Source organism: Arvicanthis niloticus, chromosome 22, assembly GCF_011762505.2.
Source record: "Arvicanthis niloticus isolate mArvNil1 chromosome 22, mArvNil1.pat.X, whole genome shotgun sequence".
In the NCBI taxonomy this organism is placed as follows: domain Eukaryota; kingdom Metazoa; phylum Chordata; class Mammalia; order Rodentia; family Muridae; genus Arvicanthis; species Arvicanthis niloticus.
This window is the reverse complement of record NC_133429.1, coordinates 9,795,019-9,817,540: the sequence shown is the minus strand read 5'-3', so window position 1 is coordinate 9,817,540 and position 22,522 is coordinate 9,795,019. Positions and strand designations below refer to the sequence as shown.

Genomic DNA, 22,522 nt, shown 5'->3' with positions numbered 1-22,522 from the left:
AAACCAGGGCCAATATGGGGCCCAAAACATCTCCACCTTCAACATTAAATATACCACATCTCTCCAAAGGTCATACCTGTTCCAGTATCCTGTACTCAGTGAGGAGGTTGAAGCAAGTGTCCAATGAGTGAAGGTCAAGCTCTGACTTTTTATCAGATGGTTTGAGGGAGACCACCGATGTTCTGGGAAACACTTGACTTCTCGATGAGATCTTCATCTCCTGTAAACAACCAACAACCTGTTCAAGGATCAATGTTCCTCTGCCATGATGAAAACCAGGTAGACAGTGAGTCCACAAAAGGAAATGGTTGCAAGGTCTATGATCCTAATGCTTCCAATTCTGTCTTCTAGGGACCAGTAACAAATCTGCATATTGCCCAGAAGATGAGTCAAGGTGTTGCAGTTAACATGACTGGTGACATGAATCACACAGAGGTTCATCACAAATCCGAAAGGCAAGATTGAGATGTTCTCAAGGGTCTTTCCTTAGTCTCCTTTTAGAGACAGAATTGAAATACACAGTGGACCTCATCTTCTACATGCAGGTAATATGATAAGTTTAGATAACATAGCATTTGATGCTAAGACACTGGGATTCCAAACAGCTATGAGAGGAAAGGGCCCAAAGTGGAGCTCAGTCCTGCAGCTCATACCATGCACAGCTGATGTCCTGAGGTTCTGTTCTCAGAGGGCAGCATGGGAAAATGTCTATTTCTTGTAAAAGGAAACACTCTCAGTCTCAGGTCTCTGCACCTAGAGTAGAGGCTTTGATTGCACCACATGCTAAAGAAAGTGAGGTTGGAAACATGGTTGAATATGAATAATCCTACCACACTTGCTGCAGTTGATGTCATGGAAGTACCCCCTATAGCTTTATCCAATGCCATCCAGGTTTGAGTTATATACTCTTGCTAGAATAACAACCCAATGCTTCTAAATTGTCAATACATGGAAGAACAAGGTATTTATTGTGTTTTGGGTAAAAGTACCCATGTCTGTCCATGACTGAGATAAATATTCAATGTGTCTTTGTGAGAAAGGGGAAACCAGGTTGAGGAAGGTCAGTCCTGAGAACCACTGCCCTGATAACAGAGAAACCCATCAAGGTACACAGGAAAGGGCCACATCTGAAGTCCTGCTTGACAGGCCACAGACCCAGGATCTCACCTTCCTTCTGGCTTTCTTTGTTAAACAGTCTCCCTTTCATGCACATCCATCTCAGCCATTCTCACAGCCATCCCCTTGGCACACAGTCTGCATGTCATCCAACTCTTGCACCTCTCCTGTTGTGTAACATGGAAAGATGGTGGTCATGTCCAGTGTCCTAACAGTTCTACAGTAAGCCCACCTCACTGCACATTTAGACCTGTCACAAGCAGGCTTTGCTCTTGTGTAATATGGGCAGATGGTGGCCACATCCAGTGTCCTAACAGCTCAAAAAAGAGCCCACTTCACTACACATCTAGGCCTGTCACAGTAGCATTTGCTGTGAACCATGTGGGCATTTTCCTCCTTTTGTATACTTTTCTTGAAAAGTAGACCTAGGGGATGACATCTGAGCAGATCCCTCCACGTTGTAAGTCCTCATAGCTCCTCCATCATGTCTGGCATTTTGAGGTGAGCCACTGCTCTAATCCCAACAATTGCAAATGGCAGCCAAATCACACCCCGTTCATTCCTGACTTAGTCCTCTTCTCACCTCCAAACTACTCAGAGGACATAATCCATCCCTCAATTCTCTGAGGTCCAGAAGATGAGCTGACAGTTGGAGGGAAAGCAGAGCTGAAAGATCCTCTCTTGAGCATCCTCAGAGTTTTAGCTATTCAGATCCACATAGAGAGAGATCATGACTGCAGTCTGGTCTTTGAGAGCACCATATATTCTAGGGACATGAAGCAATGACATTGGGATTCCTCTAAAGTTAAAGCCGCCCATACTCTCATAGCAGAGTGCTGTGTTGTTTCAAATCTTAGGGGAGAGTGGGTCTCCTTTCACAGATAAGAGCTGGGTTTAGTATGGCTCATGCTGGGAGATGAACATGGTCAATTAGAAGGTAGACTATTTCTTCTGGGCCAACATGGAGCCATGGATCACCTGTCTGATTCTTTCTTTTGCCTGGAAATCTTGGGCTCTTTGTGTTTAACATAGGGAACCACTGGGCTTCAGGACAGTGGGGGTCTATGATTCAGAAGTGCCTCCATTTCCAGCACATTCTGTGCACATACCAACCATACTCAACATTTCATAGAATGCTATGGAGTTCTTTAAGCTTTCCCATTCTCTCTCAATGGTCTTAGTTATTAGCACTTCCTGTGGAGGATGCCACTGAAATGCCATATGCTTTTCGTATTGTCCTTGTATGCTTTTACTGTTCTGTTTGGTATAAATGAACATTTGTGAAAATCAACTTAAAATTCTACATACAAGATGTAGTCACAAAGTATGAATGCTGTTTTCCCAAGCAATTATGCTCCCTAACCCCTGCTCTGCTCCTACAAGTTATCTTATTCCCAAGATTTGCTCTGTCTTTCTAGTATTTGTGCAGTTGCGCCTGGTCCTTGTTTCCTGTGGATATTTCTTTTTGGTTTCTAGCAATGACCCTGCTGCTTTTAGCTGGCAGACTATCTCATTTTTCTCAAGTGGTTGTTGAGTAGACCATCTCCCTTGTCTTGACTGATGTGCAGTTACCATTATAAAATAGCTTACAAGAAGGTATTGAAAAGACAACTTGCAATGTTGTTTTTATTGGCTTTATTGTCAAGGAACTCATAGACATGAGATCAAGGTTGGTCAAGGGAAATATGGTAAGCTGTAAAACCTATCAAACTTCCAGTGATGTGTGCAAATATGTGATGCTTGAACTTTGGAGAACTTGTTTGGTACTTGGGAGCCTAAATAGTGTTTTTTACAAGACTAGGCTAGAGCCTAGCCATGCAGAATCCAAAAATCCCAAAACTTCAGGTTTTAGGTTTACCCAGGACTGAAAGATAGATGTACTAATAGCCTTTGGCATTCCTACAAACATGTAAAACCAAATGTTATTACTATATTCATGAATGATCCTTTCCTTGTGGGTAACTTGTCATCCTTTAGGCCTTTAGATTCCTCTCTTGTCATTTGTACTTGCTGATTCTTGGACCATACCATGGTTCCATCTTTGAAGAAGTAGCCTTCCCCAACAACCTGGGACATTACAAAGTATGGATGATGTTGCAGTGAGGGATCTGCTGGCATATGTTCCAAATAGAATCTGAGTGAGTTGTGCAGTTTTCCTGAGTTCAAGGTACGTGAGCAGCATGAGGCAGGACAGGTACACATAGTCTGGAGTCAGTGGTCTTGCTTTAGCCATACAATGCTCTACTGTGGAAGACAGCACAGAATGAGAACTTGACAATTAGATGGCATGCTCCTCACTACACTCTTACAGCTTTAAAACTTGGACCACATTTTTTTCTGGTCAAAGGTGCAGCCAGTGTGTTATAAATGCCAGTCTACTGGCTGGTGGATGAGTTAGGATGCTCAATGGATACTGTTTTATAGACCATTCTGTGCCTCCATTTTGAGCCCTGCCTTTGGTATCACAATGTCATGTGATACACTCAGAGTTCATTCCAACATTTATCAACATGAATAAACCTTCCAACCAGCTCTGAGGATCCATATCCCCGAAAATAGAACTTCACTGGATGGCAATGACATCTCTGGGCCCTAATAATCTAATCTAATCCTGGTAGAGGTTAGAGCTCTGTCAGTCATAGGAACAGTGAGTCTCTGCTGGTTCATGATGAGCAGATTCAAGGCAACTTTTATCACATTGTAATGAGAAAATCTTGACCCTTTGACTGTTAAGTAAATTTTCAAAACGGTTCTTGGATACCCCACTTGCACTAAGGAGGTAAGAAGCCTACTGAAGGCTTTTGGAGCTTTTGTATCCTGCTTGTGTGTTTAGCAAGATATGTGTCTGGGAGGAAATTATTGGACAGTGGCATATCTGGAGTGTCTCAACATTTCTTCATGATGCTACCATGAGACTGGGAAATAGAGGACACAGGCACATTAAAATGTAATCTCTGGACAATGAATTTTGGCTGTGCACTATAGAGTGGGTACTCATTATAAGTAACTTTTGGACATTTTTACCCCCATGGAGGAACCATTTGGCCATCATCTTCACGCCTGGACGTGTCTATATTTGTGTACCTGCCTTTGAGTTTTGAGTCTCCAGGGGAAAACTTTTGTTTGGTTGCTGCAGGATCTACATGTGGTTCTCATTGTTTGCCTTCTGTACATGGATAACACAGGTGATGTTTTCTGTAACTGGGCATGTGATCCCTGAATGTATAGTTGTGTCTCTCTTTTCCCTCGGAGTACCCAGGGTCTTCATTTTCTCTGTGCTCACTTACCCCATTCTTGAAACTCTTCCAAAGCTGCTCCCCAGTCACAGTCTGACCACAAGTGATGAGACTTTTGATGTGTCCATGAGAAGGGCCCTGCCTGGATGTTTCCATTCTTAGCCCCATTATAGGTAGGAGAACAATAAACTAGAGATATCATACTGTTCAGGCAGTGCAGAAGAAGAATGGGCAACCAACAACAAAACTTCTGAGTGCTAGGACCTTGTCACTTTCCTCAGGTTAACTTGGATGCCTCTAGACAGGCACTATGGCAAAAGTTAACTGTTTATAAAAAAAGCCTGACATGCATAGTGGAGAAAAGGCCAACAAAACCCCTGTCTTGGTCTCCGTCAGTTCTTGCATATCTCCATGGCTAACACTTTTCTTATGCATTGGTGGAGTGCTAGGATGTGTGGGAGGTGCAAAGCCTGGTGGGAAAGAGTTGGGAACATATCTTCTACAAGAAAACCATTCTTTTCTCAACTTACACAAGCTCCTTCATTTTGTTCTCTATATTCAGCCTCTTGATACTGAACAGATTGTTCCAGCTGATGAGTCCAGGTTTAGAAGATGGACTACAGCCAAGAAGCCTGGCTACCATAAAGACATGTCACATCTTTAGGAAACACATGAAAAGCACTTATGCACAGGGGAAAAGTGTAAGAACCAAAATGTCTCATCAGACACTCCAGCATACAGAGGGTCTGACAGACTCAGATCAGAGGTTACCTCTGAATACTAGAAATGGAAGAAGGCCCTACTCTACAGAAAAAGCCTATTGCTGATGCTGTTGTAACAAGGAATATGATTATTAAACTTGTGTCTCTACCAGGTTCAGGAGTCTGATGTCCAGGTATCCACAGTCCTCCTCTCATACCTCACTTGGTAGAACTTTGCATGTCCTGACATTGAGTTTCATGTGCTGCTGGTATCACACTTGACACACAGGCTAAGAAAGACTTTTACCCCATAAGGGTATAGAAATAGGCTGGACTCACTGTTGATATGACAACTGCAGTTATGTTCTTTGTGGTTATGGACCCTTTTCAAACTTGTTTGGGCACAAGGCTCAGAGGCTGATATTTCCAAGATTTGCACCTATAAAATTCACAATCCCACAGCTCAAAACAGTACAGACACCACTCTGGAATGCATCCAAAGACAAGGTATCTGATATAAGAATTTTATAGATTTGTTTATAGGTCCAGGACTTAGCAACACAAAACCTACAAAGAATCATGAAGGGATTCCAACTTTAGAAACTGAGGGATGCCATTAAAGAAAATGACCCATGGGAGGCTCACACAGACACAGTATTTCCTCTGTGACCCACAGTGCTGTGATTGGCATGCTGTCAATCTCAAAATGAGGTCACCATTTACAGAATAACAGTGCAGGGGAGCAGAGCAGTGCAGTGGCCCTGGAGTGGTGTAGTGGGTGGTTCCAGGAGATACTGAGATCACTCCATCCCCTACATCTAGGATGAAAGCAAGAGTAAAACAGAAGGGATTGTGTGACTGTGAGATCCATAGCTCAAATGCAGCCTAGGTGTCAGCCACCAGGCTAGAAGAGCACATCTGCATCTGTATGGAGGATTCAGGTCAGGAATGTCACCAGGGACAGAGGAGTCAATGCTCACCCTATGAATATACTGTACCTAACATCTTGCACTATGACAAAACAAAGATAAGATAGCTTGCCGATACAGGCATGGCACACTGCTGACATAGTGAGATTCACTGGAAAGTACAAGATTGGTTGAGTACACAGGAGGGCTGGCAAGCTGGCAGAAGTGTAGGACACAGACTGAGATCATGTGCCAGGTAGCATGAGCTATATAGCCACACATCTAGATAGATGGGCTTCTTGCTCTGACTGGAGCAGAACCATGGCAGGGCCTGCCTCAGCCCTCAGTCTGTACCTTTGATTTCAGCTGCTTCTTTCTCTTGCAAGTCACAAGCAGTATGAAGCACTACCCTTGGCTGCCAGCATCTCTTCAGCTTTGTTCATGTTACAGACAGGGCACACAAGAATCTATTCTCCTGCTACCTATGACCTGAACTAGGGATAAGGGAACACCAGATTCCTAGGCCTGGTCTTCTGACCATTCCTACAGGGCATCAGGGATATAGTTTATAATTGGATTTCCTGCCCTTAGAAGCCAAATTAAACCTGTCAGTCCAGCAATCTTATCAAGGATGATACTCTGGGAGTCATCTAAGCCAGCCTATACTCAACTCTTCATGCTAGTTATTTCCTGGTCAGTCAATTCCTCTGTGGTGTTGAAGAGCAAGGAGCTAATAAGGACCTCAAAGTCACCCTACGACTCCATCCTATTTTTCACACCCTGAGCAGAACTTAAGATTGACCTGAGAACTGCTCAAGAGTTCACACTTGGGCCCCACCACAAAGAACAGGAGATCAAAGCTGACATGGGCTCAGGAGTTTGGACCCTGACTCAACAGTGCTTCTCCAGAGAGTATTTTACACACTATACTGTATCCTCAGGACCAGAGCCAGAGCCACTAAGTGAGTAGCAGGATATGTGTGCAGTTAATAGCCAATGACATCATCAGTGACAAGCTGCAGGGAAACCTCTAACCCAGAGGGCTGTGCAGGACCAAGATCCAGCAAGGAAAGCTTCCTAAGACAAAACTATTCCTAAGAGTATTACAGATCAATAACTCGGATGCTCTCAGATGATTCTTGCTGAAATAACTCATGCATTTTTTACCTTCTGAACAGGGAAATTATAAACAATATGGGATCAGACAAAGTGGCAGCCTACAGAACTGGAAAATATTTTTACCAACTACACATATAAAAGACAGCAAATATTCAAAATATATGAAGAATTTTAGAATCTGGACATCTAGAAAACAACCCAATTTTTATAAATGAGGTACATATATACATATAAACAGAATTCTCAACAGAGGAATTGCAAATGGCTGAGAATCACGTAAAGAAATGTTCAACACCGTTAGACATCAAGGAAATGCAAATCAAAACTACTCTGAAATTTCATCTTACACCAGTCATAGTAGCTAAGAGCAATAAAACAAAAGACAGCTGTGTTGGTGAGGATGTGGAGTCAGAACACTCCTCCATTGTTGGTGGGAGGACAAACTTGCATAGCCACTGTGGAAATCAGTGTGGCAGTTCCTCAGAAAGATGAGAATTATCTCCCCCAAGACCAGCTAAATCATTCTTGGGTATATACCCAAGGTATGATTCATTCTATCACAGAGACATACTTGCTCAACTATGCTCATTGCTAATCTATGCATAATGGCCAGAAACTGCAAACTGCCTGGATAATCTGTCAGTGGATGAAGAAATATAGAAAATGTGGTACATTTACACAATGCAGTATTACTCAGCTGTTAAGAAAATGAATTCAAGATATCAGCAGGCAAATGAATGGAACTAGGGGAAAATTCATCCTGAATGAGGTAACCCAAACCCAGAAAGACAAATATGGTGTATATCTGCTTATATGTGATGTTAGATATAAGTTTTTGATAAGCTACAATCCTTACAGCCACAGAGATTAGGGATAAGTAAGGGAATGGGGAAGAAGGAGTCTCCCTAGGAAGGGAAAATAATTCTATAACAGATGGCTGAGGGATGAACAGGAAAGAGAAGATCAAATAGGGAGTATTTTTCTTCAATTTCAAAATTTGTTTATTATGGTCAGAATGTGAACTGTTACTAATGAACACGTCCCACAGTCAACATTTCTGACCCAGAATTGTTCCTGTCTAAAAGAACTGCAGGGACAAAAATAGAGAAGAGACTGAAGGAAAAGCAGTCCAATAACCGGCCCAAGTTGGGATCTATCTCATCAGGGTGGGGTGGGAGAGACATCAAGGCCTGGCACTATTACTGATGCTATGATGTGCTTACAGAGAGGTGCCTGACATGGCTGTCCTCTGAGAGGCCCTACCAGCAGCTGACTGAGACAGAGGCAGATACTTACACCCAACCATTGGACTGAAGTTGGGGACCCCCAAGGTTGAATTAGGGGAGAACTGAAGAAGCTGAAGGGGAGAGTGACACCATAAGAAGACCAGCAGACTCAACTAACCAGACCCCTGGGAGCTCCCAGAGACTGGCTACTTACCAGGAGCATACACAGGACAGTCCACTGTCCCTAGAACATATATAGCAGAGGTCTGCCTGGTCTGGCCACAGTGGGAGAAGATGTGCTTGATCCTCAAGAGACTTGAGGCCCCAGGGAAGGAGAGGCCTAATTGGGTGTAGCACCCTCTAGGAAGCAAGTGGGAGGAAGAATAGGATAAGGAACTGTGGATGGGGGATCCATGGGGGGGGCAATTACTGGAATGTAAATAAATAAAATAACAATAATAAAAAAAGAAAAATCAAAGCAAAGTCAAACAAATCCCATGCGTGAGTGTCCCTATCAGTCCTGCTTACACTGGCCCATCTCCTCCTAATCTCTCTCTATGCTAGTTGATGGAAACACAAGTAACAAAATATTTCCTACCTAGTATATTATCCACTTCATAATGCATCCCAGAGATCTCTGTACTTAATACTGCAATCTTTTTCTCTCATATGTTACATACCTACCACAGTTTCCACTCCTCCTTCTCCTCCCCGTCCCTCCCCCCTCCATCCCTCTCCCCAAGATCGACTCCTCCATTTCCCTTTAAGAAAGTGCAGGCCTCCCAGGGATACCAACCAAACACAGGATATTATGGAAGTTTAAATCTAGATACATCCCTTCATATTAGGGCTGGATGAAGCAACCTAGTAGGAGGAAAAAGAACCCAAAAGCAGGCAACAGAGTCAGAGACCACCACTGCCCCCACTGTTATGAGTCCCACAAGAAGACAAAACTACACAACTATAACATACAGGCCTAGGTCAGAACCATATAGGCTCCCTGATTGTCAGTTCAGTCTCTGTGAGCCCATATGAGCCCTGGTCAGTTGATTATGTGGGCAAATTTCTTTTTTTTTTTCTTTTTTTTTTGGAGACAGGGTTTCTCTGTGTAGCCCTGGCTGTCCTGTAACCCACTCTGTAGACCAGGCTGGCCTCGAACTCAGAAATCCGCCTGCCTCTGCCTCCCAAGTGCTGGGATTAAAGGCATGTGCCACCACCACCTGGCAGTGGGCCAATTTCTTGTGGTGTCCTTGTCAGCTTTGGCTTCTACAATTCTTCCTTCTCCTCTTCCACAGAATCCCTTGAGCTTCACCTAGTGTTTGGCTGTGAGTCTCACGGCAAGGTCTCTGCTTAACCACAATTTATTTAAGCAGTTGTGTATTGATAGATATCTGGGTTATATTTGTCCTATTTATTATACTACCTTTTATCTATTTGTATTCTGCCCTAGCATATGATATGAATTTTAATTTGCTCCACAAAAGGATATTTCCAAGTAGCTATCCTGCATTCTAAACCATCTACTGAATTTTTTCTATCCGCATTGGCCAAAGCAACCGTCTTTAGTAAAAAAAATAAGTGTATGTAAGTTTGTCCTATACTTCTTCATGGGCTAATTCTTGAGGCTTCAGATACAGTAGGCCAGTCACTGCTCTTACTATGAGTTTTCTAATGATTCTTCTTAGAGTGGGCTTGTGTGTTTGTTTTTGAAGGGGAGTTAGTCTGCTGCTTTATTGACCAGACTCAGGGAAAATTCCTAAGCAGAAGCAATTCACCGGATTGAGGCTCCTGAATAGTTGAGACTGCAAATGTGTGTTACCATACCCAGCTCCAGAAATGCCTGACTTTCAATACAACTTTTGCAACTACCCTATCAAATAATTAGCATGTATATGAACTGTCTAATAATGGTCTTAACTCATTTGTTATAAGTGCTTTTCTCTTCTATCTTCCGTAGTTGCCTATATATGTTAATTGTGTTGACATATATACTTATTAGTGAACTGTCTCTGTGTTTGTAGTAAGTTTCATTACTACCTTAGATTTATATAAAATATCACAGTTGGGATGACAATGTTGCTCAGTTGGAGGTACCTAACATGTATAAGACCCCGATTTCAAAATACCACATCTGTAAACTGTGCAATTAATTAATTCTAATTGTACCTTTCTAACTTTCACACTCATAATCTAAACAGTCCAATAAAAGTACAGATATTAGAATGTATTAAAATATAAAACCTAACTAGATACACCCACAAAGGTTCATTTTAAATACAACTGTAGGAGAAAAGGGTTCAAACCATAGGAAAGTTGACTAACAGGAGGAATCAAAGATCAAGATGGGACACCTCAGCTCACATAAAAGAGCAGGCCATAATGACGAGCACCAGAATGACATAGCTACTGAATACTGAATGTGTATGTTTGTACTGTAACAGATTTCAACATCAGGAAATATATACAACTCTGGGAGAGAAATAAACACCCCCTTAGTCACTGACAGAATTAAACAACAATCAGCAAATTATGGAAGTTCTAAATAATGTTACTGGCCATCTCAATTTCACTGACATTAGTAAAACACAGGAAGAAATGAGTGTTATCCTACATTATTTTTAAGGGCATTTGTGTGGGGAGCCAACAGAAGGTGGCTATCATCCTTGCAGCCATCTTGAGCCATATACCCTGACAAGAGACTTGATTACAATAGCCTACAACAGCTGAGCCACATACATCTTGTTTTAGATACCCAGGATCTTCCCTTGGGTGTGTGAGACTTAAAGGTGTGGTTTAGAGATAAGACCTAAGGGCATGACTTAAGGGTGGGACTTAGAGGCATTGCTTAGAAGTGAGACATATAAAAGGCAAGAGGCAGACAGAAGAATTTATTAGGTATTAGGCACTTGGCACTTGGAGGAAGAACTTGGAATTAGAGAGTAGGCACTTGAGACTCGAGACAGGCAACTATTATTAGGTATTAGGCACTTGGCAGTTGGAGGAAGACCTTGGAATTAGGTAGTAGGCACTTGAGACTCGAGACAGGCAACTTGGATTAGACACTTGTACTTGGAAGAGTACTTGGATGAGACTAGAACTTGGAACTGAAAACTTGGAACTTGGAGGCACAAGGGACTAGGAACTAGGGACTAGGAACTCAAGACTTGGGACTTGGACTAGGAAGAGAGACTGAAGAATAAATGGGATTGAATCACACTCTGTCTGGTCTCCATTCTTAGTGTCTGTCCTCTCTCTCTTGCTGAACCCCGACCCATGGGTTGGGGCAGTGTGGGTGGGCTCTAACAACTTAGCCCCCAAGTATTTTGGCAGTGTGGGTTCCAAGGTTGACAGAACGGCCGGAGACATTTTGGCCCCCAAGCTTGGGGCAGAGTGGTTCCCAACATTTTTGGTGCCCAACATGGGACAGCTTAGTTTGCAACAAATTTGAAATGTTCATTAAGAACAGTTCACATTCTGACCATAAGCAAATTTTGAAAGTGGAGAAAATCATAGGTATATTATCTCACTGTATTAAAGCAATTGAAACAGCCAAACTTTTAAAACAAAGAATAATACCAACTTCTGAAACAGACATTTAAGTAACATTTTGAAATCAATGATAATAAAAAATTATCTCTGGAATGAATTTAATCACCATTAAAAGCAAGATCATGTTTCTGTGTTTACATTGGGATGAAAAAGAGGCAAAGATATAGGTTTCCACCCTGAAAATATAGAAAATAAATGTGGAACCTAAACCAAAGAAAAGGATCACAGAGGTGAAAACAGATGTTCAGTGTTAAAAAAAGACCAAACTTTAGACAAGAGCTGAAGAGAGGGCTCCCTGAGTAAGCAAACTTGCTATACAAGCATGAGGAGCTGAGTTTGAATCCCTAGCACCCAGGTTAAAAAAAACTAAGGCACAAGGGCACTTGCATGAAACCTCAGCTTTATAAGGCAAACACAGTTGGACCTATCCATGTGCTAGCTGGCCAGCAAACTTACCACCAAGGCGAGCTTCCAGTTCTGAGAGACCATAGACCATCTCAAGGCAATAATGAAGAGAAGGAACCCAATTCTTGCTCTGGTCTCTGCATATATGCACACTCATGTGCAATGCACACACAACATGCACATGAGTGTGTATACACACAGAGAGACAACTCTCCAGATAAAAGTAGCTTTGATATTTAATTGCATTAAAAACCTCTAATAATACTCAAGAAAAATCAAGCATGCATCATGAACATCAAAGAAAGAGCCTCACCTCAGACTCTACAAGAAGCAAAAATAATAAGGAATATTATAAACAAACTCACGGCAATGAAATAAAAATTAAATGTTAGCAGACATGATCCATGAAAAATAAACCATACTGAAGCTGATAACTGAATCTGAAAAGGCTGACTAGCTAACTCTAAAACCATTAAGTGTTAATCAGTTATATGTACTAAAAACTCAAGTTCAGACAGTTGCATTATTATACTCCATCAAACATTTTTTTTGTCTTTGTATAAATTTTATTTAAAAATGTCAAAAATTGAAGCAAACAAGGTGTTTTCTGACCAGCAAGGTTTGTAAGTTCACTCTAGATGTCGGTCTTGACAGAGTTTTCATCCTAAACCTCAAATGTAGTGAGTTGTTCACATTCTGTGGTTGTTGATAACCAGCTTTAATCAATGTTGGTCAGATAGAATATGGGATGTTCTTTCAATTTTTTAAAATATCATTTGAGACTTGCACTGTGTACTAATATATTGTCAGTTTTATTTTTTGGTTTTTTGTTTTTTTATTAGATATTTTATTTACACTTCAGATGCCATCCCCTTTCCCCATTCCCCCCTTAGAAAACCCCTATCCCATGCCCCCTTTTCCTTTTTGCACATATACATTTTTTTAAAAATGTTAATCATAGGCTTTATAAGTTTGGTATTGCTCAATCAGAGGTGTAACCCACTACCCAACCTAGATATATCAACCATCTAAGACTGGTGGAGATACATGAACATCTGCCTCCCTGTCTCCCCTCTCTTTCTCTCTTTCATCACCTAGCTTCTCCTCTCCTTCTCCTCCTCCTCTTCTTACTCCTTCTCTTCCTCTCAGTACTCCTCCCACCTTAGCTCCTCCTACAATCACCCTTCCTGTTAAAATGAAACTTTTCTCTCAAAATACAATTAGAGCATAATTATGTCAATTTGTACTAGTGAGGTAAAGATAGTCCTAATACCCAGTCCATCATTTTGTTGACTAACCAGAACCTCTGTTGTCTCTCCTAACTAAAACACTTAGTTCTGAACCTGGCTTTTTCCTTGGTTTTAGGATGAATGTCAGCTGACGACTATCCACTCAAATCTTTTATCTCAAGGTAAACAGACTGGATTGGCTATGAAGCTATAAGTTTTCAACCCCATCAGAAATCCAGAACGACTGAGTTAACTATAATTGTGGGAAGCACAAAGCATAGCTATTAAAACTTAGCCAATTTATAGAGACCTCTGAACACCTGGACACTCCCTCTACTACAAACATTGGAGCATCTGTTCTTCCACTTTCTGGCCCAGGATCATCTGACAGACCTTAGTGCTGCAGAATTATTAAGGGCTGATTACTCTGTCTAGGCAGATATAATCAGTCGACTATTCTGCGAGTGTGTCCTTTTCTGGACAGTAATTTGTCTGTAGAAGGAAAGAGGCACTTCTTGTCTAGTGGCTGTCTCACCACAACTTGAGTAACTCCAAAGATGCTCAATTTCTTCTTAGAATTCAATACATGAAGCTGTCAGGAGCAGACAGGTCTTTAATCAAAATGAACATTAATATAGAAATGTTTGTCACGTCAATTCTGTGGATTTCTGATGTTTTGAAAACGAACTATCCATGTTAGGTAATCTGGACTGTTGCCTGTTAACTCCACTCAGTTATTTCTAAATAAAACATAGAAAATACCCTAACAATAAACTCCAACCCATGAATTTGCTGTAGTCCCTTAACTCTAAAACCATTAAGTGTTAATCAATTATACATACTAAAATCCCCAAGTTCAGATAGTTGCATTATTATACTCCATCAAACATTTAAGGAAAAAAGCAGTTTCCAAACATTGGGAAAGAAAAATACTTCCTCAACTCCTTATTTAAATTCACCACAATCCTAATAACAATGCCTGAAAATGATAAAAACAAAAATTTATGGGTCAACACTCACCATGAATACAGATGTAAAACTAGCTGACAAAATATTAACTGAAGTGAAAACATCTTGAAAGATGATCCTACTGTATAGTCTCCATACCAGGAATAGCTTTAATAGTTGAAAAATCAATTATATACCAACCCCAAAAGCACAATCCATGAAAGTGAACAGTGATTAGGATTTCGTTAAAATTGAAAACTTCTGTAACACAGAGGATAATGTTAACATTCACATGTCAACATTTACAAACACTCTTCAACAAAAATCAATGCTGCAAGCACCAAAGTGCCTTACCTTAAATGATGCTACAGTGCTGTTTTAGTTAGGATTTCTATTGTTGTGAAAAAACACCATGACCAAAAAGCAAGTAGGGGAAAAGTAAATTTATCTGGCTTACACTTCCACACTGTAGTTTATCACTGAATGAAACCAAGGAAGGAACTCACAGGGCAGAAACCTGGGAGACAGGAGCAGATGCAGAGGCCATGGAAGGGTACTGCTTACTGGCTTGCTCAGCCTGTACTGGAAAAAGTTTAAACCCACTACAGGTTTGAAAACCTACCAAACCCACCAATCCCTGAGCCCAAAAAAACTACCAATCCCTGGGCTTGGCTTGAAATCCCACCAATCCCACCCTAGAAATCAAAAAATCCTATATAAAGCCTGCCTCCTGCTCAGTGCCCTGCTGCTTCTCACCCAAGCAGGGGCAGCCACTCTCCTGTGTCTTTCCCTGAACTGGAAACTTAAGGGTTCTTTGGAAAGACAGTTGGATGTTTTTGCTGGAGCAAACCCTCAACCTAGAACTGACCTTAATACATGCAAGTAATTAAAATGGTATAAAAGCATAAAGGAGGAAAGGGGGTTGGATAGGGAGTTCTAGGGAGGGGAAATGGGAAAAGGGGATGACATCTGTATTGTAAATAAGTAAAATATTCAATTAAAATATTTTAACAAAAGAAAATAAAATTAGGTCCAAATATATTGTTAGAAATTTAAAACATCCCATAGTAAAACAAAAGTAAAAAAAATATAAAAATGTCAATCCACTAAAAAGTCCAATAAAGAATAAAATTCACATAAAACTAAAGAGAAAAGGAAAAACATGGGAGAAATAAGGCAAATATAAAATTCTAAAGTCATCAATAACAATAAATGTGAAGGGATCATATTTTGCTATCAGAGGTTGAGAACTCAAAGCATGTTATTCATCTATGCTATAGAAGAGTCATTCAAGCTGAACCTGGTAGCACAGGCCTGAAATTGCAGCTACTTTGAAGGCTGAGGGAGTAGGACTCAAAGTTCAAGGCAAACCTCAGCAACTCTGAGATCCTATCTCAGAAACTTAAAATGAGGGCTGGGGATGTAGTTCAGCCATACAGCATATGGATAGCGTCCTGAAAACCCACCCACCCCCCAAAAAAGAAAGATCAGGGAAGAGGAACCAGCATTTAAGAAAAAAGGCAAAGCAAAGATAAATCAGATAAATAAAAACAAACACTATTCAAAGCCAAAAGTACTCAAATAAGGAATAAGCTACGGAAGGATTTGTAGGCCATGGTCCATAGGATGAATACATACAATCCACTGTTTGCTTTTGTATGGCCTGAAAGCCATTTTTATATATGTAAAGGGTTTCATAAAATATGAATATGAAAAATATTTATGAATATGAAATAAAAATATGAAATACTCATGGTTTACAAAGCCTAAAATATTCACTGTGTTAGGCTTTAAGAAAATGTTACTATCTTTGCACATTTTGTGCAACTATAAAAGAATTAGCTAAGACTGGGAAACTCATAATTTATAGAAAGTTTGCTCACAGTCCAGAAAGTGCAAGATCCAGGAACCAGAATCTGGCAAGTGCCTGCTTTCCTCCCATTAGAGAAGGTGGAAATGTAAGATGTGCACATGGGAATACCAGAGAGGAAAACCATTTTTAGTATCACAGCCCTTATGACCTAACCACCTCTTAAAGGGCACCTTTCAACACTGACACACTGAGGATTACGTGTCCATCCAACATATGAACACTACGGAGTACACTGAAACCAAAGGATCTGCCAACATGGTCTGCACTATACTCTAGATGGACAGGTGTGAGATGGCCTGATTCAGAATACTACACACACTGTCACCACTTAGCATGTCACTAAGGTTTCTTTGGCATGTTGATATTGGCATGTACAAGTCTTATATGATTACATTTACCAGTCTTTTATTTCTGTTTTCAAGGATATACATTAGAAAGAGGTTCTCCACTGCAACAGTATTTTTTGTTTAAATGTATTACTTTTGAGTTTACATATCACATTTACAAGAAATAAGCTTTCCCAAGACACTGCCGTGACCAAGAGAAGATGATAAGACTCTAACAGCAAGACCGCAGAGCTGAGATTAGTGGAGGGAATTCCAGAAGTGCTGGACAAATAGAGGAAAGAGAAGGAGGAGGATGGGCAGAAATAGGTGACAGGGCTTTGGAAGACTTGAAACTCTTCTTGCTGGGAAGACTAAGGTGTACTCTGCTGCACCCCTGAAGAATACTCACAGCTGATGAAGTCCTACTATCTCACATCTCCACCACCCTACACTATTAGAGAACAGAGCCTGGGCAAAGAATACAACACACTGTTGTCTCTGCACAGGAACTCAACTTTTCTATGAGGTTGGATTTGGATGGAATCTTTTCCTTGTTCCCTCATTGCCTTCCTGAGATGTCAGTAGATGTTACTTTACATTTCTCTGGAAAAAGCCAATCAACAAACCCAACTATGAAACTAAGTGGACCCTGGACCTCATGCTTTTATAAAGGTACAGCTCATAAAATATTTGAAGGATTTCTTCCAGAAGTAATCCCCTAGAAGGATTATACTTTGCCTAGAAAGAAAAACTGTGCTTTCTCTTGTGAACCACAAGGAAGAGTTGAGACAGGAGTTAAGCAAAGTGAAATCAGGCAATTGGGTGCCTGGACTAAAACCAACTCACAGATGGGTCACTAAGGCATCGACACCAGATTCGTGGACACTGCGATCAATTGCCCAAGCGCTTCGGACCCACCGCCACCTGTTGATGCCCACACTGGAAGAGCCTGTGAACCAGGGGTTGAGGATGTAGACACAGCGGATGGTGTTGGCGCCCTGGATGCACTCCTTCAGGGCGGGGTTGTCGTGGAGCCGGAGTCCCTTTTGGAACCAATGCACCGCGTTCACCCCCATGTTCGGGGTGCGGCGGGTCACCCCGACTTCCTCTACCGAGAGCTTCAAGGCGGGGAAGCCGGGCTCATAACCCACACCTGCGCTTCCAGGAGAACCTCCTCACCCGAGGAGTGGGGAAAGGGCTGCAGAGAGGGGCGCGGAGGCGGCGAGCGCGCAGCTGGCAGATGAATGGAGGCTGCGGAGGCGCCGGGATCCACGCGCGACGTCCTACAGGAGCCCGCGCCCAGCGTCCGGAGGACACGCATACCTTCCAGGGCCTGAGACCCCCGGAGCGCAGGCGAGCGCGCGTGGTTCGAGCCGCAACGACGGCCCGAGCTGGTCCCACCCGGGGAGGCTCGTCACGGAAACCTCGCCCAACCGAGCGGTCCGCGGGGAGACGGTGGCGCGCCAGAGGCGGCCTCCACGGGTGAACACGAGCTCACGCGGCCTCCACGCGATGCGGCCTGTGTGCCCCGGAGTGGGCAGCGAGCTCGGAGAGCGCGGGCTAGAGCTCCAGGCCGCGGGACTCTCGCTGGCTACCGGTCCTGAAGTTGCTGGAGTGACTCTTTCGCGTCAGCGGCCTCCGCCCCGCCCCCGGCTTCTCATTGGGCAGCGCCGGCCCCACGTGACCACCGGCACCTCACGTTTTTGAAGTGTGTTTACTACGCTGGCTTGGACCCCAGCATGAGCCACTGAGAGCATTGCTCCTGACCTGTGGAGATCACTGGGCGCTCGCAACCTGAGTTCTCCCGTGGGAGCCGGGCTCGCAGCCTCTGTGAGTCTCCTCAGCCCCAGGCCGCTTGCCGGGGCCACAGGCCGCGGGGAGACGGAGGAGGCATAGCTCTGCACATGGGGCCGGGAGCCAGCTCCATTGGTTAAGGCTCTGGGGACCCGGATGAGCAAGGGCTGCGGGGAGCTCGCGGGCACGTGCTCTGCATGAGCCATAATGTTCACCAGAAGGTCTAATCCGTTCCCACGCTCTGATAGATATTGCCTAAGTTGCTCATGAATTTCCTCAGGAGATCCCTGTGCTTGAACATGAGCATCATTATATTGTCCTGTCCCTGTTAGCAGGCATGAGAAGTAACTTGTAATATGTGGTTAGCACTAACTCCATTTGGTCTTGCTTTCTCTATAAATAACTCATTAAACCACATTTGCCATTGCAAGTATTCAGGTTCCTTTAATAATACTCGACACAATACCTTCCAATCCTCTGGTGCCCAATTATTATAATGTGGAGCTGTACCATTTAATAATTCCTTAACATAATGAGATTGAGGTCCATATAAAGTTACTGCCTTTTTCACCTGACCAATATAATCGACAAGAATTCCTTCATAATAAGCCCTTGTGCCACACCTAATTATAAGAAAAGAAAAAGCAGGAAATTCATCACCATCATCATCTGAATCTGTTGTTAACATGTCATCCTCTGGAAAGGATGCAGAAAAAAACTGCTTCAGGCAGTGGCACAGACAGTGAAACTTTTACTTTCGCTTTTCTGGCTCCTGGTACTCTTAGAGAATTGAAATCCTTCTGTAACTGATCAGTCCTTCCTGACAATTGTTTAAGAGACTCAGAAGCATCATACAAAGGTTGTGCCAAGTTCTCTCTGGCTTTAATAATTCCTGTTTATCTTTATTTATTTGATCCTGACTTCCTCATCTAAATTTAAATCCTTTATTGAAGGCACGTTTTCGTTTGCTACATTTGTTGTTACCCTGTCTTCATTCATAGCCTTAAATACAGTAAAAATAACAGCCCATATAGACCAAAACCGACTGGAATCTTTTTCCCTGCCTTGCAGCCTTTTCCACATTAGCTTTCACACTAGGGCAAATGTCAGAATCTATGAAACACTCATCAGGGAAGCAAGGATTATAGTCTCTTCCTGTCTCTAGACACAACTCTAAATCAGACTGAGAGAAACAAATTCCCTGCACTTTTAAGAGATGCTTAAGCATAGCAAGATGAGGAGAAGATTTACCTTGTTTTATTTCCCTGTGATTAAATACACTTACCTTGTCTGACCGTCCTGTCCTGAATCACTTTCAGGGTCCCTGTTCAGTCGTCAAGTGTCAGCGTCTAGTGTGTTGGGGAGCCTGGGTATCAATCTCGAAAGAACCTAGGACACAGGGGATGCAGAACAAAGGCAGAAGCAACTGCATACTGCCACTAACTTTATTTAGCCTTACATAGATTAAAAACATGCATTCCCTCAAGTTCCCTTTGGCAAACTAAAATCATAAAATCGTTATTCCCATTATGCTAGGAATATAAACAAGACTAAGCAAATGCTTCTTCTTAAAACATTTAATTAACAAATCACTCCAGTACCTATAACTCAGAGACCTTGAGAGCCTCTTCCACAAAGACACATCGAAGCGGAACACAGCTGAGGCCAAGTGAGAAAAACATTTTCTCCTCAAGGGCAGCATTCCAGCCCCTCCTTGCACCTTTCACCAATCCTTACTTGATCCTGCCTGGGAGCTGCATCTCCCTGTCTCCACATCCTAGCACTTAGGAAGTAGAGACAAAAGAATCAGAAGTTTAAGGTCATATTAAGTTCAAGGACTCCATGAGATCCAGTATTAAAAAGGAAAAAAATCAGAATGGGACTGAAACCAAAAAAATAATCTAAGTTGTGGAGAAAACTTCTAAACTGACTTCATCTTTGGTAAAACATTGCAGTAATGTTTACCTCTTTACAGCTGATACAGCACAGATTCAAGAGGTTAAATAACTTGCCTAGATCACCTGGTCAATACTTAAAGGAGCCAGTCTACATCTAAAGCTCATCACTTGTTTCTGAACAATCGGGTTCATTGTCCTCCAGTATTATTATCTATCATGCTAAAACTTAGAACAAAACTTTATGGTAATCACAAAGTTCTAGCTGTCCACATGCTATTTTTGTCTAGCATGGTCAAAATAATACCAGTTGTGCATGGATTTCTCCTTAATAAAGAGGAGCGATAATCTGGTTTCTTTATAATACATAAAAACAAATAGATGCCAACACATGAAACACATACACCATTATACATAGTAATAAAAGTTCCCACAAATTGAGAGGACAGAAACCAATTGCTTAGCTGAAACACTTATTACCCTGGGGGGAAAAAACCCACAAAGGATCATGGAAATTGCAAGAGTTCAAGGTGTTTTCTTCCTAAACATCATAATGAACAAAAAATTTCAGACTCAAAATAGTCTTCTACCATGTTCAAATTATAGTAACTAGAGCTATAAAAAGTGAGAAGTCTGTATTTAACAACATTAAATGCCTTTCCATGGGGAGTTAGTTCAGTCAGTCTTAACTGCTTTCTAGGTAGTAGCTGGTGTCTCTCTACATATTAATTAAAAGATATATGTTTTGGGCAGCATGATATTCATTTAATATATGTGTTAGTGTTTAAATTATATGAGCAGGGTACAATAAAGAAACCACCCAAAGAGTATTTATTAATGTACTTGTCTATTGATCTATCATCCATCTGTCCCTGTATTCTATCTCTCACCTATATGACTTTCATACTATACATGGTTGTGAAAATGTTATTCCTTACAAAAACTTACAGTTCAACAACTGCTAGAAAAACTTTTAAAGCCACGAAGTATAAGGAAAGGAAATGCATGTGTCACTTTGTCAGATGGCATGAGCCTTAGACTATTGACATCACAATGGTCCTACAGCCTAATTACTACAGAGCCCCCAGACTCTGGTGGTTTGTCTACCAAATGCAGTCACCAGTTTGGTGTTTAGGAGTAGGAAGGCAAAATAAAATTTCAAGTCCATCTGTTTTTGTCCTGCTTGTTCTTTGACTATCTGGGTTTATTGTCTTGCTTGTTCCTTGACTATTTGCATCTGTTGTATAGCTAGTTCCTCAACTTAGAGCTGACCTTAATACTTGCATGTAATTATAATGGTATAAAAGCAAAAAAGGAGGAGGAGGGATAGGATCGGGGGTTAAGGGGGGGGGAGGTGGAATGGGAAAAGAGGATGACATTTGAAATGTAAATATATAAAATATCAAATAAAATTTTTTTCAGAGAAAGAAGAAGAAAGACTAAAAGAATAAATAATTCAAGTCTGTTAAAAGGTTCTCTCTTCCAGGCTGCCCAGAAAAGGTATTTTTATAACTATTTAGATTCTCATGATAGACTAATCATATCAGTTAATGTTCTCTCGTCATTCCTACAGATCATATGAGCTAACTCTCAACTCAGCAATGGTTTCGTGAAAAGGGTAGTCATTGTAGAAATATTCAATACCAATCTTCTGTAGAAAAATTATTCTGGGAGGAGAGGTATGCTTTGAGCATATAGGAGAAAGGATTCGGTAAATCTTAAAAAAGTCTGCCCAAGTTATGAGTGAAGATTATTTTATATGCAACCCAATTGTTTTAACCACATGACTACAAAGATTTAAAAAATGGTCAGACTTTTTTGGCATGTGCAAAATCTAATAACTTGCTGGTTTTCTTCAAATTGTTATAGTTTCTAACACATATTGTGTTCTTTGGAATTTTTCTAAGTATTTGAATATTCAGATAGACAGGAGCTACTTTCCAGACATGTTCATTTGCTTTCAATTTTGCTTATCATGAAATTGAGTCGGTATTATTTTTTGTCACATCTTCACATTATTGTTTGAAGTGTGTGATGACAACTGTTGGTGGGTGTATTTCTTTGACATTTTGATTCATATGAATTGTAAATGCTTTCTAATTAAAAGATATGGTGCTTCTTTGCACATTTTTGGAAAGATGTAACATGTTTCTGCCAGAATTATATTCCCTTAAAGAAAATATATATCATAAATATC

The 22,522-nt window shown here is 41.5% G+C and overlaps 1 long non-coding RNA gene across 1 annotated transcript; it reads left to right on the top strand.

Annotated features, from left to right (window-relative positions):
• The first annotated feature begins 69 nt into the window (after positions 1-69).
• On the top strand, positions 70-5,227 carry LOC143435671 (uncharacterized). The gene is made up of 3 exons (XR_013106145.1): positions 70-279; positions 352-545; positions 4,915-5,227. It is a non-coding gene; the product is annotated as an uncharacterized LOC143435671 (long non-coding RNA).
• Positions 5,228-22,522: the final 17,295 nt, after the last annotated feature.